At 30.4% G+C, this 27458-nt stretch overlaps 1 pseudogene across 1 annotated transcript; it reads left to right on the top strand.

The window, feature by feature from the left end:
- Positions 1 to 1964: 1964 nt before the first annotated feature.
- Positions 1965 to 3604, top strand: LOC111280521 (inorganic pyrophosphatase 2-like; annotated as a pseudogene). The gene is made up of 4 exons (XR_016335018.1): positions 1965 to 2148; positions 2218 to 2360; positions 2474 to 2674; positions 3077 to 3604. The product of XR_016335018.1 is annotated as an inorganic pyrophosphatase 2-like (transcript).
- Positions 3605 to 27458: the final 23854 nt, after the last annotated feature.

The following is a 27458-nucleotide window of genomic DNA, read 5'->3' as shown; positions in this document are numbered from 1 at the left end:
TTGAAGAAGCTGTCAAATTTTCAGAGTGAAGAAATGCCATGAAGGAGGAGATTCAAATGATTGAGAAAAATCAAACATGGATGCTGGTTGACAGACCAAGTAACAAAAACATCATTGGTGTTAAATGGATTTTCAGAACAAAGTTGAATGCTGATGGTTCCATCAACAAACTTAAAGCTAGATTGATAGCTAAAGGCTACTCCCAACAGCTTGGTGTTGATTTTTCAGAGACATTTGCTCCAGTTGCAAGGTTGGACACTATAAGGCTGCTATTAGCCTTAGCAACTCAACAAAGTTGGAAAATATACCAACTTGATGTCAAATCTGCGTTCTTGAATGGTTATCTTGAGAAGGAGATCTACATTGAACAACCTGATGGTTTTGTTGCCAAGGGACATGAAGGCAAAGTCTATCTACTTAAGAAGGCTTTGTATAGATTAAAACAAGCTCCCAGAGTGTGGAATTCCAGAATTGATGATCATTTACTGAAGTTAGGATTCAAGAAAAGCCTAAGTGAAGTAACATTGTACATTAAAGTTTTTAACAGTAATGATCTGTTGATTGTTTCTTTGTATGTTGATGATCTTCTGGTGACAGGTAGCAAATCAGCTCTTGTGAAAGATTTTAAGCTCCAAATGCAGGAAATTTTTGAGATGACAGACATGGGAGAAATGTCTTATTTTCTTAGAATGGAGATTCATCAAGACCAGCAAGGAATCTTCATTTGTCAAAGAAAATATGCAAATGAAATCCTGAATAAGTTTGGGATGGAAAATTGCAAACCAGTCAACACTCCTTTGGCTCAAAATGAGAAACTTGTTAAGGAAGATGGAGCTAACAAAGTTGATGGCTCTATTTATAGAAGCTTGGTTGGTTGCTTATTGTATTTGACAGCAACAAGGCCAGACATCATGTATGCTGCAAATTTACTCTCTAGGTTCATGCAAAATCCTAGTGAGTTACATTTTAAGGTTGTAAAAAGAGTGTTGAGATATGTCAAAAGAACCAATGAACTTGGAATTTGATTCAAGAAGAATGACAGTTCAAGATTGGTAGGATTCACAGACAGTGACTGGGCTGGCTCTCATGAAGACATGAAAAGCACTTCAGGCTATGTGTTTTTCATTGGATTAAATGTGTTCAGCTGGAATTCAAAAAAACAAGGAACAGTGGCTCAATCAACAGCAGAAGCAGAGTATATAGCTGCTGCAGCTGCTGTTAATCAAGCAATTTGGCTAAGGAAAATTCTGTTGGATTTGAGTCAAAAGCAAGATGATCCAACATAAATTTTTTGTGATAATCAGTCAGCAGTTGCAATGGTCAAGAACCCTGTGTTTCATGGAAGAACTAAGCATATTAAGATCAAGTATCACTTTATTAGAGAAGTTGAAGCTGAGAATGAAGTGAAACCGGTGCATTGCAAGTCAGAAGATCAAATTGCAGATATTCTGACCAAAGCCTTACCAAAGGCAAGGTTTGAAACATTAAGGAAAAGTCTTGGTGTTTCCAGCAGAAATACCAAGGAGGAGTGTTAGTGTGTTAGTGGTTGAAGCATGTTAGTGTGTTAGTGGTTGAAGCAACTAAGTATGACATTTCTGCTGGAACTTTCTGACAGCAGATTAGTTTAGGTAAAATGATGGGTCTGTGCATGGTGACCCATGCTGTTAGGCCAACAACTTTTGTATTTTTGAAGCCTATAAATTAATGAAATGAAGCTCATGATCAAATGAGCCAATTTACTTCAAGTAACAGATTAGTTTCTGTTGTTTTCTGCTCTAAATCCTTCATTTGCGTAGGAAGCTTGCAGGAAAAACGGCTTCTTGTGGCCTGCTTGGTGCTTCCTACTTACACCTTATAACCCCTTCACGTAATATTCCTTTGGCATAAAAAAATTCATTGTTTAAACCTAATAACATTTTTCTGCATATAAATACCCCTCCCCTGTTACGTGATTCTATACCAAGAAAACAACATTCAAAGAGTTGTCGAGTTTTTCCATTCTTGTTTTGTCTTTTGTTTGATTTTCATTCAGAGAGATGGCTGGAATTGTTGTGGTTTTTGATTTTGACAAAACCATCATCGACTGTGATAGTGATAACTGGGTTGTTCAACCAGCTTCTTCCTACCATGCCCTGGAATTCTCTCATGGTAACCCATATTAAGCCCTCTACAATTTCTCTTTCTGTTGGCTTTACAGTTATAAAAATTGAAACTCAGTGTTTGTGGTATAAAATTACAGACAGGATGATGAAGGAGCTTCATGCCCAGGGAAAAACCATTGATGACATTGCTGAGGTTCTGAAAATAGCTCCTATCCATCCTAGGATCGTCCCCGCTATTAAATCAGCTCATTCTTTAGGGTACTCCTTTTTTTCTATGCTTCTCCTCTTGGTATTTGACCTGTGACTATAAAAACTACAGTTTGAAGCAATAGAAATTTAAGGTGATCAAATTGGTTTGAATATATTTTCAGGTGTGAACTCAGGATTGTGAGTGATGCGAACATGTTCTTCATTGAGACAATTCTGGAACATCTTGGATTAAGGGAATATTTCTCAGAGATCAACACAACCCCAGCTTTGTTGATGAAGAAGGGAGGCTGAGGATCATCCCTTACCATGATTTCACAAAGAGTTCCCACGGCTGCAACCTCTGTCCTCCAAATATGTGCAAGGTATCATATGTTTTTCATCAGTAACATGAGATTTAATTTCATTAATATCACAATTGTAAATATTTTAAATCAAGACACCAAAGTTTTGTAGAAAGACCTAGATTTTTCATATAAGTGAAAATTTCTAGAAAATTTTATCACTTGATGGTATTCCACACGTACATAGTCAATTTCATCCAACTAGCTTGGAGGTTTTTTTTATTTCTTTATTTTTTAAATCTCCTCATTTTAGATATTTCAACTTCTTTTCTTGATCCCACTTATTCTGTTAAAGTAATGCCTCGTATAAGGACATAAACGAAACCCAAGATATTGACATGGGTCAACAATCATATAAATTTAATGAAAATCATGAAATAAGATGTCAAAAATTTTAATTTTGGCTTCTGCTTTGTGTAGCAGGGGATGATCATTGAAAGGATTCTTAGAGGGGAAGAAAAAAATCATCTACCTAGGAGATGGTGCCGGAGATTACTGCCCAAGCCTTAAGCAGACTACATGATGCCAAGGAAGAATTTTCCAGTCTGGGATTTAATTTGCAGGAACCCTTTGCTCATCAAGGCTGAGATTCATGAATGGAGTGATGGTGAAGAGCTCGAGCGTGTTTTGCTACAAATAATCAACATGATTTCTGTTGAGGAAAATAATGATAACTCTGCTCAATTAATCTCTGTTGACTGCAAACTGCAAACGATTTCAGCATCAAACCAAGCCTTGCCTCAAGCTCTGCCAGTTCCTCAGTAGATTAGTTGTTGGGCTGATCGGAGGCCAATGCTTATCTATTGCGAAGTTGCTCAAAAGGATATTGATTGTTAGGCCAAATGGCCTTTTTTTCTCTACTTTTGAAATAAATGTAAATAAACTTTGCCAATGAAAATATGACTGCAAAGTCTTAGCAATTTAAATTCATCAGTTTAAAGTTACAGATAACAGATTATTTTTAGTTTTTTTTTTTTGTTGTTATAAAAGAAGATTGTAGCTTTGAAATGAAAAAAAAGTATTAAAATTTGAATATCAAATTTATTAAATATCATCTAAAAAAACAACTATATGCATGAATTAACAGAGTTAAGTTTCAAATTACATAAGTTTTTTCATCACTTAAGAATCATTTGCTTATTTTTTTTTGCACATATACTTAAATTTAGATATATGTTCCAATCAAATTAGATCATATTGGACGAATTATATAGTAGGATTAATGATTTAATTTCATGATTAACATTTGAGATTACTATTTTCTTGACCAAGAAGTTTCTTAAGTAAGTTCTTATCAATGGAAATGTTTTACCTCTTTAATTGTAAGGTTAAGATTATTTAAGCGAAGTGATGGTTATTAAATTAATAGTATACTATAGAAAAGTTCGACCAAAGGTAGATTAACAAATGATAAAAAGCCAACAAAAAAAATGCACATGACTCGTTTTTTCTTTTTAAAAAAAGTTATTTGAAATAAAAGAAACAAAATATAAGTATTGAGATTTAAATTTTAATCGAATATTATTTTTTAAAAATAATTTTAAAAATTAATTGAATTAAATTTTCAATTAACATATCTCACTTTTTACATGTACTTGTCCGCAACATAAATAAATATAATTATTAAAACAAAAACCAAACCTATTTGTCAAAGTTTTATTCTTTTAAACCCTATACATGTTGTATTTTAGAAATGCTTCTCTAACTGTTTGTACTAGGCAAATTGTTATGTTCAATATTCCTTGCACATGCTTTGATTCTTCTTTGATGATAATTTTTCTTGTTTTTATAAAAGATATTATCGATATGAATATATATGGCATATACTTATATAGATTAATTATTCTAATGATAAAGAAGTTAATAATAAGAATAAAGCATAAATTTAAATATATCTTGATTTTACATTATCTAATTATTAGAAAGAATTTGAAATTATAATTTAAATTTAAATCTTATAAATCAAAAATGATTTTTATATGAAATATGAACATAAATTACTTGTCTTTGATTATATAACCTAAAATCTTAACATATACGAAAAGAAGTTAAAAATTTTAAAACTTAGAACAAAGTAACTTAACAATTCAAACAAATTAAGCATACTTAATTTTTTCTTTAGACTACTTTTTTTTTTTTTTTAATTAAGGAGACTATTTGAGAATACGAAAAATAGTTGTAAATGTTGAGATTTGAGTTTTATCATAATGAATAGATCTGTGGATTTATCACTAGACATAGATTAAATGAGTCACCACTAATCTTTTTTTTATATGCGATTAGCCACCTGACTGAATTTGTCCTATTTAAAAAAGAATCCCAAGATTAACTTAAGTATCTTTAAATAGTAAATTCTAGTCTATGAAACCAAATTTTAGGTTCGAGAGTACGATTACATGTAAGAAATATTATATCCCTTACAGCGCTCATATAAAAGATGGTATTAATTTGATTCCAAGTTATTCAAGCCTTAAAATATATTTATAATTTTACCAAATAATTTTAACATTAGAAATTTTCTTTAAATTACTCCAATATGTTGGTAATAATTTAGAAATTTTTCTCACTTTAAGAGTATTCAATGAGACTATTTGTCACGGTTTAAAAAAGTTTCACCATCAGATTCATTTAATTTTGCTTGTAGAAGTAAATTTTTATAAACCTAATTTATGGTAAAAAATATCTTTCAATACGTTGGTAAGATTTTCTATAAAAAATTATCCTCTAATATATTTGTAGGATTTTATGAAAAAAAATATTATTTTATTTTATTTTATTCAAAATTATAAAAAATTATAAGACTTTCCAATATATTGATAAAACCTTATTTTTGAAAATAAAATATTGGCCCTTCAATAAATTGGTAAAGCTTTTCTTAAAAATTATTTTTTTAAATTAAAATTTGTAAAGCATTCTAATATGTTGATAAAACTTTATTTTGAAAATAAAATATTGGCTCTGCAATCTATTAGTAAGGCCTTTTTATTTAAATATGATTTTGTAAAGGTATTTTAAAAAACAAGTAGATAAATAAATGAATAAATAAATAAATAAATAAATAAAACAAATAAATAAGATAAGCATATAAAAAATACCTCGAGTCGACTTGGTTTAGCAACTGAAGAATGTAGCTACAAGCACAGGGATCGATGTGACTAACACTCAACTAGGGCATGGCTCGACTTAAAGCAAAAAAAAAATTCGGGTTGAAGAATAGATCATACTAGTGGTTGGGTTGGAATGTGGCAAAATGCACGGATCCCAAGTTTTTATGAATCCAAAAAATAGTGTTGTTTTATACAAGAATAGAAACCCCTAAATCTCCTCTTTTCATTTCAGAACCATTGGAATTTTTTCTCTTTAACACCGTTTTTTCTCTGTTTCTCTTTCTAACATTCAAACGATAAATTCAACGTTACCCAGAATCTAGCAAAAAAATTTTAGAAGCTAGTGAGATTTTTAACGCTAGTTGCTAGGAACTTCAACCCCTTATAGGAAAATTCAAAGAAAATTTCAAAAAATCTAAAAAAAATTCAAAAACTTGAATCCAAAATCCTTAGAAACCTAATAGAAATCCAATCAAACAAGAGATTGAATCCCAATTCCAAAAAAAAAAAAAAAAACCAAGGTAAAAAATCTCAAAAAATAAAATAAAACCAAAAATTCAAAAACCCTTGTCATAACGTATAGATTCGTTGACTTACCATTAGACATGGATTAGAGGAGTCACCACCAATCTTTTTGTTTAGGTGTGATTGGCCACCTAAAACAGATTTTGATATGCTAAATCAGATTTTAAATTCGAGAGTACGATTACATGTGAAAAATGTTATAGCACCCTTATAGCACCCATTTAAAATATAGTACTAGTTTGATTTCAGATTAATCAAGTTTTGATCATATTTGTAATTTACCAAATTATTTAATGTTGAAAATTAATCTTAAAATTGTCCTAATAGTTTGATAGTAATTTAAGATAATTCTCTCACCTCAGGAGTATTCATAGAGACTAATACCCCACTCTAAAGAGGTTCTATCATCAAATTTATTATAATATTTTATTTAAAAAATTATTAAAATCTTATAATAGTTTGGTAGGATTTACTTTGAAATAGATCTCTCAATAGTTTGATAAGATTTTATTGTAAAAAGATTTATAAAAATTTTATAAATTTCATTAAGTCCTCAAATAGTTTGGTAAGACTTAATTTAAAAATAATCTTTTAATAGTTTAGAGGAAAAAAATTCTATTATTTTTTTTCTTTAAAAAAAAAACTAATTTATGAAATTTCTGAATAGTTTAGTGAATTTCATAAATTTATTTGAAAAAGATTTCTTTTTTAGACTTATTTCTTTGTTTTTTAAACTTATTTGAAAGGTTTTTTTTTCTTTAACTTATTTTTTTTTAATTTTTGAAAATATATTTTTTTATTCTTTGCTTTTTCTATTTTTCAAAAAAAAAAATTTTTCTTTTTTTTTTGAAAACTAGCAAAATTAAATAAAAAAAATACTGAAAATAAAATAAAAATTTAAGAAAGCAAAGAAAAATAAAAAATAAAATGAAAAAATAAAATAAAAAAGAAAAAAAACTGTGAAATGGGTTAGGTTTGCACGTGAATCTTTATATGGGTTGTTGGGTAGATGAAAAGATCTGAGGTGTTCAAAACATTGTCATTTTGGACTAGTATAAAAGCTAAGTCTTTATGCTTAGTTTCATAAACCTTTTACCCACACTCTCTCTTACCCAAAAACTCTCTCCCCTCTCTTTAAAAACCTACCTAGAGATTTAATTGGAATCTGAAAACTTCACTAATTTTTGAAAATCTCATTAAAAACTTCAAACTTCTTCCGAAAACTTCATATGTTTTTCTAGAATTCCAAAATTTTCCAAAAAAAAAAAACAATATTTTCCCAAATTCTCCAAAATCCCTCCAGAAATCTAAACCTAATCTTAGAATCCCAAATCTAAACCTAGAAACTTTAGATCAAACTCAGAACTCCTAAGAATCTAAATCCCAGAAGACCAAAATTTTCCAAAAAACCTTACTGCCTAAAAATTATTTCCAAAATAATAACCCTAACTTTTTCACTACTTTTTTTTGTCATTCCTTTGATTTCTTGTTCAATTTATAGGCCCTCTTAGAACAGATTTTAGAAAATGGACGGAATCAATCCTAGGCTTGAATTTTGGGATTTGATTTTGCCTGAGTGTGATTTTGTTCACTGATTTGATCACCATTGAATTCAACCATTATCCAAACATGATTCTGCATTAAAACCTTTGACTGATTGATTAGATTTCGATTTCTATAATTTGTTCAGCCCCGATCAGGAAAAAGGAAAGAAAATCTGATAAAAATAATAAAAGTAATAATAATTTCAAATATAATAATATTAATAATAATAACTATAATATGATAACCTAATATAATATAATAATATACTATAATATGATATAATACTAATATAATAATAGTAATATACTATCAACATACTATAATAATAATATAATATAATATTATAATAATATAATAATAGTATAGTAGTAACATAATAATAGTTTTGTAATGCAAAAGTAGTGGCAACAAATAATAAAAATTGATGCGATGGACCTCGGCCACATATGGGTGTCTACAGCTATCCATTTTTGCACATCACTATTAGACAGAGATAATGCAAAGACCTAGACATCCACTTTGTTCGAATCAAATCACAAGTAAAACTGATTGGGAATTAACTACGAGTTGGAAAATGACCAGAACTGAGTCGAAGCTGAATGACTGGGACAATGCTGTAAGTCAGTAAGTGACCAAGATCGAGTCAAGGTCAAAGATGAATGATTGAGACGATGTCATAAATCTGGCTTGGATGATTGGTACGATGTCGCAAGTCTAGAAGTGATCAAGATCGAATCAAGATAAAAAATGAATGACCCGGACGATGCCGTGAGTCTTAAAATGATCTGGCCTGAGTCAATATCGAGTGATTGGGATGATGCCACGAGTCTAAAAGTGACTAAGATCAAGTCTGGATCGTAGATTATTAATTAGGACGATGTCGTGAGTCTTGAAATGATCCAACTCGAATCGAGATCAGATGATTGGGATGATGTTACGAGTTTGAGAATGATCAAAATTGGGTCGAGGTCATAAATTAATAATTGGGACGATGTCACGAGTCTTAAAATGATCTAACCTGAATCAAGATCGGATGACTGAGATGATGCCGCGAGTCTGAGAGCGACCAAGATAAAGTCAAGGTCATAAATTAATGACTGAGATGATGTCGCAATTTGGCTTAGATCAAGATCGGATCTGTAATGAATGATCATACAATGATATGAATGTATACCCTATCTAGGATGCGAATGTGACATCCATCATGGTATTAAGGGTTTCACAGTTTTCATCTGTATTCTTATTTCTGTACATCTTTGGCAAGAAAACTATCTTTTATTACCCTGAACAAGTATTTACTCGAAGGAAAGCTTTTAAAATTAGTGATTTTTTTCTTTTATTTAGAGGAGTTCATCCATGGTCCTTGTTTTCTTTCAATTTTCTCAAAGTAACACACAGTTTCTTATGACTTTGTTCAATTATTAATTATTATCTAAATTTCAAAATATGAGATGTAAGTTAGGCATTTCTTCTATTCATGGTAAGGCATAAAGAAAAAGGAAAAATATATATTAAAAGTGGAGAATAAGACAAATATCATTTATTTGGATAAATAATAAATTACAAATGATGGCTTAGAACAAGATGAAGGTGTATAGGGATAGCTATTTAGAATAATGATGCCCCAATATAAGTAATCAGGTAATCATGACAATAAATCTTGGATTTCTTCAAAAATTTAACCAAAACATAATGCCCCAACACCTTCAAACTCTTTAAAATTCACTGTATTTGTTATGCTTTTCAAGTGATTTCATATTTTACTCATTCGAGTTTCTCTCATTTAAACCACCTTTTGGGGTTTTCAACTTGAACTTTTTTTTTTTGGTTTAAGCTACCCTTTTGAGTTTTCAACTTGAATTTTATTTTTCTTTTTTGGTTCAAGCTACCTTTTTAGGTTTTCAACTTAAACTTTTTGTTTTTTTTTTTTAGTTCAAGCAAAGTATTTCTTCACAACGTCAAAATTAATAGGATTAGGAAGCTCATTTCCATCCATTTCTGACAAGACTAAGGCTCTTCTTGAAAAAACTCTTTTTGTAACATATGTTCCTTCCCAATTTGGAGTTCATTTCCCTTTATCATCATGTTGGCTTGAAAGAATTCTTTTCAATACCAACTTCCTTTCTTGAAATTGATGAAGTTAGACCTTTATGTCATGAGCTCTCATCATTCTCGTTTGGTATAGCTGGCTGTGATAGAGTGCTGTCAGTCTTTTTTGTTCAATAAAGTTCAATTACTTATAGCGCTCCCGAATCCATTTAGCTTTTTCTAATCCCATTTCTTTTAAGACTCTTAAAGATAGGATTTTTACCTCTACCGGCAGTATAGCTTCCATTCCGTAGACTAAGAAAAATAGAGTTGCCTTGATGGAAGTACGTACAGATATTTGATAAGCATGTAGAGCAAAATACAATTTTTCATGCTAGTCCTTATATATTTTGGTTATCTTTTTCAGAATCCTTTTGCTATTCTTATTTGCAGCTTTCACTGCCTCATTCATTTTTGGACAATATGGAGCTGAATTATGATGCTTAATCTTGAACTGAGCGTATATTTCTAGCATTATTTTGCTATTGAAGTTTCTTGCATTTTCTGAAATGATCCTTTACAAGAGTCCATATCTATAGATTATCTCTCTTTTGATGAATTAGCAAACCACTGATCTAGTCACAGTTATGAAAAAAGTAGCTTCAACCCATTTAGTGAAATAATCGATCATCACAAAAATGAATCTATTTTTGTTTGAGGCCTTTAGGGTAATGAGACCAATGACAACCATTTCCCATGTAGAAAATGGTTAAATTGGTGCCATAACATGTAGAGTAGTAGGTGGGACATGAATTTTATTAGCATAAATTTGGCACTTGTGACATTTTCGAACATAATCAATGTAATATTTTTTTATTGTCAACCAATAATATCTAACTTGCATGATCTATCTAGCCATCATGTATCCATTTGTATGTGCACCATATATGCCATCATGGACTTCCCCAATAATCTTTTTGGCTTAGAAGCACTTATGCAACGTAGTGATACTTGTTCTCTACTTCTCTTGTACAAAACTTTTCCATTTAAAAAGAATCCCATAGCCAATCTTTTTAGGACTCTTTTATCATTTTTTATTGCTTATTTGTGTACTATTGATTCCTTAGATATTGCATAATATTATGATACCAATGATTACCATCTTCTTTTTTTTCCAGGTCGGCACAATACGTCAATGTATTTTTCACATCTAATTTGATGGGTTGAATTTTAATGGTATCATCAATTTGCATCATTACAGCTAGAGTTACCGAAGCATCTACTATCTGATTATCTTTATCAAGCAAATGTTCAAGTTGGATGCTCTAAAATTGCTTAGATAACTTTAAGATGTATTTGTGGTAATGGATGAGTTTTGAATCCTTTATCTTCCTTCGCCCTTTAGTTGATAGATAACCAAGACTGAATCTTCAATGTCTTTAATGTCTTGATTCTTTTGTCTAAAGCAGCATGCAATCCTATAACACAAGCTTCATATTCAGCCACATTATTAACGTAGTTAAAATTTAATCTTGCTATCATAAGGTAGTAATATTCTGTTAGGGATATTAATACTACTCTAATCTTATGCCCCATGGCATTGGTAGCACCGTTGAAATACATTCTCCATGTTCGTTCTTCATTTTTATCTTCTTCTACTCTTGAAATGGCCATTAATTCTTCATTTAAAAAATCTAGTTTCATAGGTTCATAGTCTTTAGTAGCCTGATCCGTGAGGAATTTAGCAATGATGCTTCATTTAATTACTTTTTGACTTACATATACTGTGTCGTATTCTGAGAGCATCATTTTTCATCTTGCGATTCTTTCTGATAGCGATGGCTTCTTGAAGATATATTTGATTGGATCTAGTTTAACTATGAGCCAAGTTGTATGGTATAACATGTATTGCCTGAGTCTTTTAAAGCATAACACATCTTTTTGAGTGATGAATACTTGGACTTATATTTTGTAAACTTTTTATTCAAGTAGTAAATAGCTTTTTCTTTCTTGTTGAAATTATTTTGTTATTCTAACACACATCCCATTGACTTTTCGTATACCACTATATATAGAATTAATGGCTTTTCTGAAATAGGTGGCACTAATATTGAAGGATTTGATAAGTATTGCTTGACCTTGTCAAAAGCTTTTTGGTATTTCTCATTCTATTGATCGAGATCATTCTTTTGGAAAAGCTTAAAGATGGGATCACATTTAAGGGTGAGTTAAGAAATAAATAAAAAAAATATAGTTTAATCTACCTAAAAAGCCTCAAACCTCTTTTTGGTCCTTAGAGAGGATAAGTTCTTGATGGCTCAAATTTCTCTAGGTCAACTTTTATCTCTCTTTCACTGACTATAAATCCCAACAGTTTCTCTGAACTAGCTTCGAATGTAGATTTGGATGGATTCAGCTTGAGCTAAAACTTTTTTAACCTCTCAAACAATTTTTTGGGGTTAGCTACATGATCATCTTTTTTTTTAAGATTTTGTAATCATGTCACCCATATATACCTTAATCTTTTTATTCATCATATTATAGAAGCGTATTACCATGACCTTTTGATAGGTTGCCCCAGCATTTTTCAATAAAATAGACATGACCTTATAATAGAAAATTCCTTATATAATGACAAATGTGGTCTTTTCCATATCATCTTAGGCCATTCTTATTTGATTATAACTAGAGAATCCATTCATAAAAGAGAACACCAAATGTTGGGCTGTATTATCTACCAAAGTATCAACATAAGGCAAAAAAAAAAAATTATCCTTCGGACTAACTCTATTTAGATCTTAATAGTTTACACATATCCATACTTTTTCAACTTTTTTTCGGGATAGGTACTATATTAGCCACCCATCCAAAATATTTACCCACTTGCAAAAAGCCTGCATCAAATTACTTTTTTACTTCTTTTTTGATTTTTAATAACATCTCTAGCTTTATTCTTCTCAACTTTTGTTGGACTGATTTGCATTCAGGTTTCAATGGTAACCTATGTTCTATTATTTAGGTGTTGAGCTCAAGTATATCTTACTAGGATCAGGCAAACACATTTACAAATTCTTGCAGTAGATCTTCTAACTTGTTAGAAGTGAAATGCCAATTTTGATTTCTTTTTTGTTTTCGGCATCCCCTCAATTGACCATTTCAATAACTTCTTGATAAGGCTCAATGGATTTATCTTTTTGTTCAATTAGTCTCATTAAATTTGAATACAAAGTATATTTTTCAAAGTCCTTTTTAGTATTAAGTTCATCGGTATTAATTGAATTTTCAAAATTAAACCCCAGATCATTGCCATGATTGTCTTTATATTCATTTGGCAACCTAAAAGTTAATGAAATAGGAAATATTGGTGAGATACTTTGATGGGATAATGAATGGAATAGAAGAAATGGACAAAATGCATGTTTATACTTTTATTGAAATAATAAAAAATAAAAAGCCTAAATATAAGAGTTTATCCCAATGTTCTTGGGCATAAATAGTTAAGAGATGTGATTACATTGAGAAAATATTAGGAACAATAGGCATCTAGATGACCCTTCAATTTTTCAGTTCATAGCGAGGTAAGCATGGGTAAACCAAAGCTTCTTCATTTTGACTTTCATTATCCACCATATGAATGGATAATTTGGTAAAAGCTTCCTCCCATCTTGGTTCTTTTCTTATATCTTTCTTAGCTCTTGGGTGTTTGTATTCTCAAAGAATAAAAGTTTTATTTAGATAGGGAGCAACCATCATCCCATTCTTTGTCTTTTTATTGTTGCTTTACATTTTTTCCTTCTCATAACCTAATCCCAATAGACCATTATTGTCTTTAATCTTCAGAGGCTCTCTCATTCCTTGAAGGCTTTTACCCAAGTTGAACCCAATACTCTAACCCTTGTTAATCATTTGATTGATCATAATTTGATTGAATTTGAGCCCTTCACCTACTGCATTGATAGGTTTAAAAGATCGATAAGAGCATTCTAATGACTCTTCTGCCACTTCTACATATAAGGCATTTATAGGTTGTGTCACGAATAAATATTCTTCTTTAGCCACAACCACTAATTATTTTTTCACATTGAATTTAATCTTTTAATGTTGTGAGAAAGGAACAGTGCCTGCCTTATAGATCTATGGCCTTCCTAATAAGCAACTATATGATATGGAGATATCCATGACCTGAAATTTTATATTGAAGATACATGATCCAATTTACAAGGGTAACTTAACATCCTCTAAGACTTCTCGTCTGGTCTCATCAAATGCTCAAACCACTAAATGACTACATAGGATATGAGACATATCAAAAGGTAGCTTGGTTAAAATGGACATGGGCATGATATTAATAGCCTATCCATTATCAATAAGGACTTTGGCTATTATATAGCCTTTATATTTAATAGTGATATGCAAAGCATTAGTGCTCCTTTTACCTTCAGGTAGAATCTTATCATCACTGAAAGAGATATGATGAGACACCACAAAGTTTCCTGCCAAATGATTAACATACTTCACAGATACATTGTGGGCCATACAAGCCTGATTCAATACCTTTAGCAAGGTATTGTGATGTGGTTCTAAGTTTAAAAGAAGTGATAGCAGAGATATTCTGGTTGACATCTTATTTAATTGCTCCATCATAGAGTATTCACTATATTTTACTAGCTTTAAAAATTTAAAAGCCTCATTTTCTAACACAAACCTTGAGGTGGCTTCCTCTAAAATTTTTTTTGGTTTAGTCTGCTTCTCTTTTTTTTTCTTATTTTTTTTAAAGTTTTCAGAGTATAACATCTCTTACTTCTAGTTATGCCTCATACTTTTATTATGTTGGCAGATTCAGACTTTGGCATAACTTTTTGTTACTTTTGGGTTGTCATCTTGTAATCATATCTTGATGGTACAACCTTTTCATCTTTGTAAAAGAATGGGCATAGAACTTTAAAAACTATTACTTTGGGAACAAACTTATTTCCAACTAATTGTGACTTTTCATTATAGTATATGATGATAGGTTTTGGCACCCGCCTATCTGTTATAGCCACCCTAATATCTTTCGAAGCTTCTGACTCCTTATATAACTCTATATGGTATGAGTCTATTAGTTTCTCTACCTTATCATAGAATTATTTATAGATATTAATAGAATGCCTTGAAACTCTATTATGATACTTACATCTTTGATTGGGGATGCATCTTCTTGCATAGGTGCGTGAAGCTACTAGTTGTATCAACCCAGCTTCATATAAAGTAACATACAGCTAGTTGAATGTCATTTTAAGCTTTTTCACCTTTTTTTCCATGTGCTTTTTATTTTTGTTCAAGACATTGACTGTATAATTAGGTAAAAGATTTTTGCTAATATTGGGTGTTGAGTTTTCACTAGTATCAAAACTTATAAGCTCTTATTTAATCATATGTTGCACTTCTTACTTAAAAAAAAGGTAATTTTTTGTATAATAGCCTATTACTCCATAATAGTAGTCACAATAGGCAGTGACATCATATCATTTAAGATATGGAGGTTCAGGTTATTTTACAGGAACGAAAGCAATAAGGTGGTTTTATAGAGCTCTTGATATAACTTTATGTAGCTTATGGGTATAGGATCAAATGTGGCTCTTTCCCTTATTTATGGTTCACAGTTGGGCACTACTTGTTATATTAACTAAGTGGGCAGGTGATCGTAGTGAGGATAGATAAAAAAGTCATGTATTTGGTTGGTAAGAAGAAGTGGAAGTATGATTCACAGTGTGGTGATATGTGGGATAAGTTGGCCGAGAGTAGCTTCTAAATTTTTACCCTTTAAAACTCATAACTTAAGTCTCATTCTCTTTTTTCTTAGGTGCTTTTTCATAAGACTTCTTTCCTTTAAGTTTGCCATTTTTTATGGCATTTTCGATGATCTCTCTTGAAATCACCATATTAGCAAAGTTTTTATGCATGTTTTCTATCATTCTTTCATAGTATAGCGACTTTAGAGTGCTCATGAATAGCACTATAATTTTTTTTTGTTAAGGGAGGTTGTACCTGAGTAGCTACATTTTGCCACCTTTGGACATATTACTTGAAGGATTTAGATACTTTTTTTTTTCCATTTCTTGCAAGGAAAAGTTATCAAAGGCTATATCAATGATGTGGTGATATTGATTAATAAATGATATGGTCAGATCTTTTCATGACTTTATGCGAGTTTCATCTAGTTACACATACCATTTTGTAGTAAACCCAATCAAGTTATCTTGAAAGACATGTATGAACAGCTTCTCATTACTAGCATGCGCTACCATCTTGCAACAATAAATTGTGATATGTGTGATGAGGCACTTAGGACCATAATATTCTTAAATTTTGGTACTTTAAATTTGGGAGGTATCACCATGTCTGGTACTAAACAAAGCCTTACTGCATCCATGGATATGTAAAAATCAATTCTTTTTACAGCCTGTAATCTTTTTTTGATCTTATTCATGGTTTGATTGATCTTAGAATTTTCCAAAGATACAGTTGCCTGTAACTTTTCTTTCTCCTTTACTTATCCAAAGTAGAGAGTTGAATGGGTCTAGCTACCTTTTTGATGAAAATAAAATTATTAAACTCTGACATTCTCATGATTAGGTACATAAGTCATTTATGAGTAGTTGTAATTTGGAATGGTTGGCTATTGTGGTTGAAACATTAGGGCAGTTTGGGTCTGATATGGACCAAAACCTGAAGCATATATGGATTCAATAGCTTCAGATGAGGTATCTTCCTTTATTGCCTTTTTTTTATTTCCCTTTTCCAAAGTTTTTAGAATTTTACTTAATTTTTCTTCAAGTATCTCTTGAGCTTTTTCTATTCTTTCAAGATGATTTGCCTTGTCTTACTCCATCTTTCTGGCTTTAGCTTGAGTATTATATGAATGCGTAGCTATTTTTGCACCTTAGTACCATGAATTAAAATCAGTGATCATGTCATGACAATGAATGATAGTGAATGAATATGATGCAATGCATGAAAAAAAATGAAAGAAAAGAAAAATGTTTACCTTTATTTCAGCAAAAGTAAACTTTCATTTATTCCATAAGAGTCTGTTTTACATCAAATCTAACATTGTCCCTTTATAAAAATGCCTAACTTGCTATTAGTGATCTTTAGCCTCTTTAATGAGGTTTAGCAATATTTGTCCATGCTCTTTTGCTGGTGTGACTGAAGCTCTTAACACCTCAGCCTTTTCTGCCATTTCACTTACCTTGATCACTGCTTTGCTTATCTGAGTTATGAGATGCTTTATGTTTTTTTGTCTTCCTAATATTTCTCTTTTGCTGAGCCACACCTGATAAGATAATTCTTTATGCTTTTTTGTGAGTGTTTTAATGTGGTTTCTCTAGTCATCCAACTTTAGTTTCAGGGTCAAAATGTAATTTGAAAGCATTTCATTTTCTTATTAAACTTTAACATAATTATTTTCTATTTATGCACATTCTTTTTTCAACTCTTCATTCTCATAAGCCAGATCCATGTTTTTTGTCTCTTTAGCCTGCACCTATATGCACAATCTCTTATGCTTTTGTCTTAGCTCTCTCAATTCCTTAATAGCATTATCTTGTTCTCGGACAACCTTTTGGGCCTTGCTATATTCCTTGAAAATCCTGTGGACTTGGATTTCTAATTTTTTTGCTTTGTTTTGCCACTATTCCTTTTCTTTCTGAAGCTTCAAAAGTTCTTGTTTTAGTTTCTCTTTTTCTACTTCATGTTGTTTCCTTTTAGATTATGATTTTAGAGGCACATCGTTTGATTCTTGGTCTATTAGCTGGTAATGGTCTTTAGGCATAGACGCCACATTTTGGTCCTTTTTGGTTCTCCAAATCAGATATCTTTGAGTGGCCTTATTAGTAAATGGTCCAGGACTTACTCTCTTAAGCTTTTTCCAAGCCTTGATCATACTATTAATCTTTTGAAAGGTTCTAGGCTTCCCATATAAATAGTCAAACTAGCTGAACTTACAAGTCATAAGAGTAAACTATTCAGCTCTATATTGTTTCCTTACCATTAGTGGTGTATAACTTGTTGACCCCTATAACCCTAAAAGTGGGACCTTTATTTTATCTTCACATTGATACAACATAAGTTCCCTGTTTATCTACGGAGCTAGCCATTTTACCTAACCAGCTATGAACTTTTGTAATAGACATTTTCGCCCTTTTGAGTCTTTTCTTTTAGCCAAATGCTCTAAAAGAACTCTCTAATTGGGACTCGACTGTAAAAATAAAGCTTGGAGAAAACACTTTTTTTGTATTTGAAAATGGCTTTTCATCCACAGATATAGTATGGTATGCAACCCATAAATCTTGCCTTATCATTTTGTCTACAAAAGTTCAGAGATCTGATGGTTTTTACCAAGATAGTTGTGAAGTGTTACACCCTTTTTTGATATGCTCAAATAGATCAACCACTTCTTTCTCAATATGGCCTAAGATCTTAAGAAAAATGATCATCCCATATATGGCTAGAATGAATACATTTATTCCTTGATCATTATCCCATGGAATACCCTTATGATCTATTTTTTCTCAAATGCATAAATTTATGATCTCTTTTCCCACTCTTAGAATCTGGCCTAATTTCCTACGATTTCTTGATTTGTGTTTCTTTACATATATTCTATCTAGATATAGTAGATGCATACCCATTAAGGTTGAACACTTCTTTATCGTTGGCACCAAATCAATCTCATTAAAGATAAAGTAATGGTAGGAAGGATTCCAAAATTGTACCATTACCTTAAATAGTGAGTTATCAACATCTACTGATAAGAGATATGCTATATGCCTAAACTTCTAACAAAAAGCTTCTTACCTTGAAGGAGTCATGTTATTCCATATGTTTGATAGGCTTTTCAAATCATTCTGTTTGAGGAGTAGGCAAACTTCATTTGATAGTGTAAAAATATGACTAGCTGGTAAACAATCTCCTTCTTCTTACTACCTCTTATTTGATTCTAATTTCACATTTATAGGTAAGTCACATTTGAAAAGTATAGATGAGGTGCAAACTTGATGTTCTATGGAGTCCATGGGAGTTTTTGTTGAAATGACTTTTAAGGTAAAAATACTATGCAATCTATAAGTATGTTTATGAATATGCACAAGAGGAAAGAAATAATAGAAGACATGGAAATTAGGTAGTCACTTTAATAATAAAAAAATAGAATAAACACTGTATACTAAGTAAGATAATAGCATGACCTTGAATTTTGGATTAACTACGAAGGGTGAAAGGATAAGGCTCTAGCTATAGTTAGGCTTTTAAAGTTAACTATATGCAGTTTGGGTTAACTCTAAAAGGTTCTCAAGTTGTTCCTTATATCATTGTCCATCACAGACTAGTAAAGCATCTTGATCCTCACCCATCATAGGTTACAAGTGAAAAAAGTTCAATTTGAGTGGGAGTATTTTACAAGCCCATGCGAAAACATGAAATCTCATGAAGGCATAGGTACTTCACTCCTTCCAAAGGTAGAGCTCGAGTGGAGAACTTATGTTATGCATATGTAAATGAATGATAGATATATATAATTAATAAATAAATAATTAAGCAAGCATAAACAATGAAAAGAAATAAATAAATAATTAAGTGTAAGCAGTGAAAAGAAATAAATAGGAAAGACAAAAATAATCTTGAATTTATTAAGCAAGGCTTGGATAATAAGTAATCATTGACTGGTTTAACTCTTGATGTCCCCAATGGAGTCGTTAAACTGTCATAACGTATAGATCTATGGACCTACCACTAGATATAGATTAGAGGAGTCACCATCAATCTTTTTTGTTTAGATGTGATGATCACCTGAAACAAATTCTAATATGCAAAACTAGATTTTAGGTTCGAGAGTACGGTTATACATAACGAAGGTTGTAACACCCTCATAACGTCCATCCAAAGGATAATACCAATTTGATTTCATATTATCCAAGCCTTGATCATATTTGTAATTTATCAAATTTTTAATATTAAAAATTAATCTTAAAATTATCCCAATAGTTTAGTAGTAATTTCAGATAATTCTCTTGTCTAAAGAGTTTTCATAGAGACTAGTATCCCACTTTGAAGAGGCTCTATCATCGAATTTATTATAATATTTTATTCAAAAAATTAGTAAAGTCTCATAATTGTTTGGTAAGACTTACTTTGAGGCAGATCTCCTAATAGTTTAATGAGATTTTATTGTAAAAAGATTAACAAAAGTTTTGTGACTTTCATTAAGTCTCCCAATAGTTTGGTAAAACTTAATTTAAAAATAATCCTTCAATGGTTTAAAGGAAAAAAAATTTCTATTATTCTTTTTTCTTTAAGAAAAAACTAATTTATAAAATTTTTCAATAGTTTGGTAGATTTCATAAATTTATTTGAAAAAAATTTCTTTTTCAGACTTATTTCTTTTTTTTTTTAAACTTATTTGAAAGAAATTTTTTCTTTATATTTTTTTTGCTTTTTCTGTTTTCCAAAAAGAAATTTTTTCTTTTTTTTTTAAATCAGCAAAATTAAATAAAAAATACTGAAAATAAAATAAAAACTTAAGAAAGGAAAGAAAAATAAAAAATAAAATCAAAAAATAAAATGAAAATGAAGAAAAAAACCTACAAAATGGGTCAGGTCTGCACACAAATTTTCATGCGGGTTGTCGGTTAGACGTGCGAATCTGGGATGTCCAAAACACCATCATTTTGTACCAGTATAAAAGCTAGGCGTTTAGTTTCAGAAACCTTCTGCCCGCTCTCTCTTTAACCTAAAAGATCTCTCCCTTCTCTTTAAAAAGCTACCTAAAGATTTAACCAAAATCTAGAAATTTAGTCAGTTTCTGAAAATCTTGTCAGAAACTTTAAACTTTTGCCGAAAACTTCATTAAAAAATTCATATGTTCTTCCAAAATTCCAGAATTTTCCAAAAATAAAAAACAAAAATTTCCCAAATTCTCCAAAATCCCTTCAGAAATCTAAACCTAATCTTAGAATCCCAAATCTAAACTTAGAAACTCTAGATCAAACCCAAAACTCCCAAGAATCAAAATCCCAAAGACCAAAATTTTCCATAAAACCCTACTACCCAAAAATTATTTCCAAAATAATAACCCCAGCTTTTTCACTACTTTTTTTTCTCCCATTCCTTTGATATATTGTTCAATTTATAGGCCTCTTAGAACGGATTTTAGGAAATGGATAGGATCAATCCTAGGCTTAAATCCTGGGATTGTATTATGCTTGAGCGTGATTTTGTTCACTGATTTAATCAACATTAAATTCAACCATTATCTAGACATGATTCTATATTAAAACCTTTGATTAATTGATTCAATTTTGGTTTCCATAATTTGTTTAGCCTCGATCAGGAAAAAGGAAAGAAAATCTGATAAAAATACTAAAAGTAATAAATTATCAAATATAATAATAATAATAATAAGAATAATAATAATAATAATAATAATAACTATAATATGATAACCTAGTATAATATAATAGTATACTATAATATAATATGATACTAATATAATAATAGTTATATAATATCAACATACTATAATAATAATATAATATAATACTATAATAATATAACAACAGTATAGTAGTAATATAATAATAGTATAGTAATTAACTATAGTGGCAAAAAATAATAAAAATTGATACGATGGACTCCAGACACAGATAGGTGTCTACAACCTTTGTTTATAGCTTTTGCCTAATCTCTGTGTATATATTTGTGGGTTTGAGCACGATTTATATGGATTTCCTAGTAAAAAATTTTAGGGTTCCATTATTTAAAGATCAAATCTGCCATAAACAGATTCGATCTAAATCGTGGTTTGACTTTGGGTTTTAATTTGATTCTGGTCAGTGTTTTCTTTTTTGATTTGTTTCCAATTCTATACAATCATGATTTCAAGATTGATCTTAAAAAAAATTCCTGATTTCATTTCTTACTTTTTATCATTTTTTAAATTAATTTTTTATTAATATTTAATTAAAACATAAGTGCAATTATAAAGTGGGCTCAAAGCTTAAATATCAAAAGGTACCTTATATTGGCTTAAAGCCCATAATCAATTTAGGCTTTACACTAGTTTAAAGGCCCGATAGATACCTTGCAAGCCTAGAAAACCCAAATCGAAGTTCAATTACAGGCACCAGACGAAATGGAGTGTCTACGGTTACCTCTTTTTGTACATTTCTGTGAAATAAAAATGATGCAAAGACATAGAAAACCATTGAGTCCGGTTCAACTTAAGTAATTTTAAAAGAATCTTTTAAAAAAAGGCATGCAATTTTTGAAAAATTTTAACAACTCCTTTAAACAGAGGCATAAAGCTTAAAAAGTCCAAATAAATCATCTAAATAGAGGTTTAAAAAAATAAAACTCCTCTATATAAAGGCTAATAAATTAAAAAATGAGCTCATCTATATAGAGGCTAAATAACTTTAAACTAAGAAATGAGCTTCCCTATTTAAAGGCTAAAAAACTTTAAACTAAGAAATAGGCTCGTCTATATAGAGGCTAAACAACTTTAAATTAGAGTCCTCTAATCAAAGGTTTAAAGATTTTGAAAAGCTTTTTTTTTTAAGATTAAAAAATCTTACCTTAAAAATTTCTTCTCCATCGAGAATTTGAAATCTTTGGATTTGCATTCTTTATGTTGGATCTTGTGACATCCCTACTCTAGATAAATGGAAAAGATATCCCTATATGCAATTTATTCAGTGCAAATGATTATTAATGAACTTTCAGTTGTGGTACATAGATTCTCAAGACTTTTTCTTTTGAATTCCAAACTCTTCAATTTTCCAACAATAGGAACAAAATTAGCTATTTTCTTTATTGTTCAAAGTAGGCGCTCGCCTTTCTCTTTAGAGGAATTTTCTTTCTTTTCTTTCCTAAATCAATGTCCTTTAACAGGTTTTGAAGGTTTTATCTTTTGCCTTTGTATCTTTCACTTTCTCCAAAGTAATATATAATCTTTCATGATATTATTCAATTATCAATCATTATCCTATTGTCAAGACATATAAGACGTAAATCATATATTTCTTCTATTCAATGCAAATAATTTAAAGAAATGATAATGATTGAAAATGAGATATAAATAATGAAATGAATATCTTTATTTGAAAAAGATACCAGATTACAAATGGTGGCTAATTGGACATGGTAAAGGTAAACAATGATGGCTATTTGGGTTAACAATGCTTTAAGATATACAATCAAATAATCATGATAACATATATCAGATTTTCTTAGAAAACTAAACCATATAATGCCCTTAGTGCTTTAGAGCTTTTCAAAATATACTAGTTTTCATGTTGGTGAACCATTCAAATGATGTCGTACTCTCATCATCCAAGTTGCCTTTACATATTTTCAACTTGGATAAACCCACTTTTGGTTCAAATTACCCTTTTGGGTTTTCGATTCAGACTTTTTTTTAAAGTAAAGTACTTTTTCATAGTATTAGAATTTATAGGATTAGGAAGATCATCTCCATCCATCTCTATTAAAATTAATGTTTCATCTAAAAAAGTCATTCTTACCACATATGACCTTTACCAATTTGGGTCCACTTTCTTCTATTATCACGCTGACTAAGAAAAATTCTTTTCGACACCAACTCTTTTCTTCGAAATTGATGAGGTCGGGCTTTCTTGTCATGAGCACTCATCATTCTTATATGATATAATTAACCATGACACAACATTACTAGCCTTTTCTCTTCAATGAAGTTTAGTTGTTCATAGCGCTCTTAAATTCATTTAGCTTTTTTTAATCCCACTTCTCTTAAGACTCTAAAAGATGAGATTCCTATTTCAACTAGTAATACAACCTCTATCCCATAATCAAGGAAAACAAGGTTGCCTTAGTAAAGATACTTACTGACATTAGATAGGCATGTAAAGCAAAAAGCAATTTCTCATGACAATCTCTATATGTATTAGTAATTTTCTCTAAAATTTTTTTGATATTTTTATTAGCAACTTCTAATGTCCCATTAATCTTTGGGTGATACGATGCTGAGTTATGGTGTTTAATTTTGAATTGAGCACATATATCTTTCATCATCTTACTATTTAAGTTTTTAGCATTATCTAAGATGATCTTCTCTCAAAGTCCATATCTGCATATTATTTCTCTTTTTATAGCAAACCACTGATCATGTCACATTCGTATATGAAGCTACTTCAACTAATTTAGTAAAATAATCAATCATCACAAAAATGAATCGATTTTCATTTGATACTTTTGGAGTAATGGGACCAAAAACATCCATGCCCCATATAGATAGTGATGGTAACAGATCGGGTCGAGATGGGTTTTTGCTTACCCCGAACCTGACCCGACTTTATATATATAAAACCTGAACCTGACCAACCTAATGATTTTTTTATTTTTTATACCCGAACTTGATCCTACCCAACAAGACATTGTATGAGATTGTACCTGACCTGATCTGACCTGAAATTAATAAAATATATTTTTTTAAAATATAAAAATATTATTTTTAATATAAATATAAAATTAAATATATATAAAAATTTATAAAAATAAATATAAAATTAAATAAATAATTAAAAAAATAATTTTTAAATATATCGAGTAGGGGGTAGGGTAAGGTGGGGTTTGCCTAAACCTCAACCTGAACTAATTTTGAATTTTTTCTTATATTACTCGACCCAACCCGACACTCAATTTTACAAAAAAATTGACACTAAAAGGTTGAGTCGGGTCGAAACTACTGGATTTGGGTTAAATTGCCTTCTCTATATGTAGAGAATGGCTAATGTGGTGTCAAAACATGCAAAGTAAATGGTGAAGCATAGATCTTGTCGGCATAAATTTGACACTTATAATACTTTTAAATATAATCAATACAGTCATTCTTCATTGTTAACTAGTAGTATCCAACTCTTATATTCTATCCTACCATCATGTGTTTATTTGCATGTGCTCCATATACCTTATCGTATACATCTTCAATAATCTTCTTTACCTTAGCTGCATTTACACATTGTAATACCACCTGATCTCAGCTTCTTTTATAAATGACCTCACCATTTAAGAAGAAACCATAGCCAATCTCTTTAGGACTCTTTTATCATTTTCTATTACTTCATCTGGGCATTACTGATTCTTTAAGTATTATAGGATGTCATAATACCAAGGCTTTCCATCTTCTTCTTCTTTCACATTAGTGCAATGTAGTGGCATATCTTGGATATCTAACTTAATGGGCTAAATCTTAGTATTGTTATTAACCTGAATCATCACTGCCAAAATAGCCAGGGCATCTACAATTTGATTTTTTTCACAAGAAAAATGTTTAAATTGAACTTCCTTAAGCTGTTTGCATAACTCTAAGATATATTTATGATATGGAATAAGTTTTGAATCCCTTATCTCTCATTCTTTTTCAATTGATAAATGGTTAAAGTTGAATTCCTAAACACTTTCAATACTTTAATTTTCCTATTAAAAGCAGCTTGTAAACCCATGACTTAGGCATCGTATTTTGCCATATAATTAGTGTAATTGAAGTTCAACCTTGCCATAATGGGATAATAACATCCTTTGAGAGATATCAAAATTGTCTTAATTCCATGCCTCAAGGCATTAACAGCCCCATCGAAGTACATTTTCTAGGATTTCTCATTATCATCTTCTTCCTCTAGCTAAAAAATGGCCATTAATTTTTCATTCGAAAAATCAAGTTTCATTGGCTCATAGCTTTCAGTAACATGATCTATAAGACATTTTGCTATGACACTTCTTTTGATTGCTTTTTGGCTTACATACATAATATCATACTTCGATAACATTATTTGCCATATTACAATCCTTCTAGACAATGACAATTTTTTGAAAATATACTTGATTGGGTCTAATTTGGCTATAAGCCAAATGGTATGGTAGAGCATGTAATGCTTGAGTTTTTTAGTTATCCAAGCTAAAGCATAACACATTTTCTCTAATGATGAATACATAGACTCATATTTCATAAACTTTTTGCTTAAGTAGTAAATAACTTTTCCCTTTTTACCAAACTTATCTTGTTGCCCCAACACATATCTTATTGATTACTCATGTACAGTCAAATATAGAATTAATGGTTTCCCTAGAACAAGTGATACCAGTGGTAGAGAATTTGACAAGTACTACTTAACCTTATCAAAAGCCTCTTGACACTATTTATTTCACTCAATAGGATTGTTCTTTTGAAAGAATTTAAAGATGGGATCACATTTGGATGTAAGTTAAAAAATGAATTGAGAGATGTAATTCAATTTGCCTAGAAAACCTCAAACTTCTTTTGGCATGCTTGGAGGAAATAGATTCTAGATGGCCCATATCTTGTTTGAGTCAACTTCAATCCCTCTTTCACTAGCCATGAAGTCTAGCAATTTCCTTGACTTAGCTTCAAATGTGCATTTGGATGGATTTAACTTGAGTTGAAACTTTATTAACCTTTTAAATGACTTTCTGTGATTAATTACATGGTCTTCTTCTTCATGATATTTTGTTATCATATCGTCCATATACATCTCAATCTCTTTATACATCATGTCATGAAATAATATTACAATAACTCTTTGATAAGTTACCCTGACATTTTTTAGTCCAAAAGGCATAACTTTGTAACAAAATGTACCCCATATAATTATGAATGTAGTTTTTTTTATGTCATCTTAGGCCATCTTTATCTGATTATAACCTAAGAACTAATCTATAAAAGAGAATACCGAATGTTTGCCCTTATTATCCACCAATGTGTCGATATAAGGTAGAGAAAAATGATCTTTAGGCCTAGCCTTATTCATATTGCAATAATCCACACACATCCATATCTTTCCATCTTTTTTAAGAATAGGTACTATATTAGCTACCTACTCAAGATATTTGGTCACTTGTAGAAAGCCTACATCAAACTATTTTTTTTTACCACTTTTAATCTTTAACAACATTTAGGCTTCATTTTTCTCAATTTTTGTTGAACAGGCCTACATTCAAGTTTTAGGTAACTTATGCTCCACTATTTTGGTGCTAAACCCATGCATATCTTAATAGGACTAGTCAAATGCATTTATAAATTCTCAAAGTAGATCTTTTAACCTTTGTCTATCAGTTGATGGAAGTGATAAGCAATCCTTGACTTCTTTCTTATTCTTATCATCCTCTAAATTTATAATCTCAATGATTTCTTGATGAGGCTTAATAGATTTATTCTCTTATTCAATCAATTTAATTAGATCTGAAGGTAAAGTGTATTCTTTAGAGTCATCTTTGGTGTCAAGTTCATCAATATTAATTGAGTTTTCAAAATGAAATTTTTGATTGTCATCATGATTATCTTCATATTAATTTGAAGACCTAAAATTAAATGAAATGGAAAGTACTAGAAAAATGTTTTGACTAGTCAAAAAATGAAACCAGAATAGAAGAAATGAATGAAAATGCTTATTTCTATTCTTTTATTGAGATAAGAATTGATAAGAGGCTTGTACATAAAAGACCATCCCAATACTTTTAGGCACAAACAATTGGGAGTTATAATTATATTGGAAAAGTATCAAGGATAG

The sequence above is a fragment of the Durio zibethinus genome, chromosome 28 (assembly GCF_047325235.1).
Source record: "Durio zibethinus cultivar Kanyao isolate XHJ-2024 chromosome 28, ASM4732523v1, whole genome shotgun sequence".
NCBI lineage: Eukaryota > Viridiplantae > Streptophyta > Magnoliopsida > Malvales > Malvaceae > Durio > Durio zibethinus.
The sequence above is the reverse complement of the archived record's forward strand: the minus strand, read 5'-3'. Positions and strand labels throughout refer to the sequence as shown.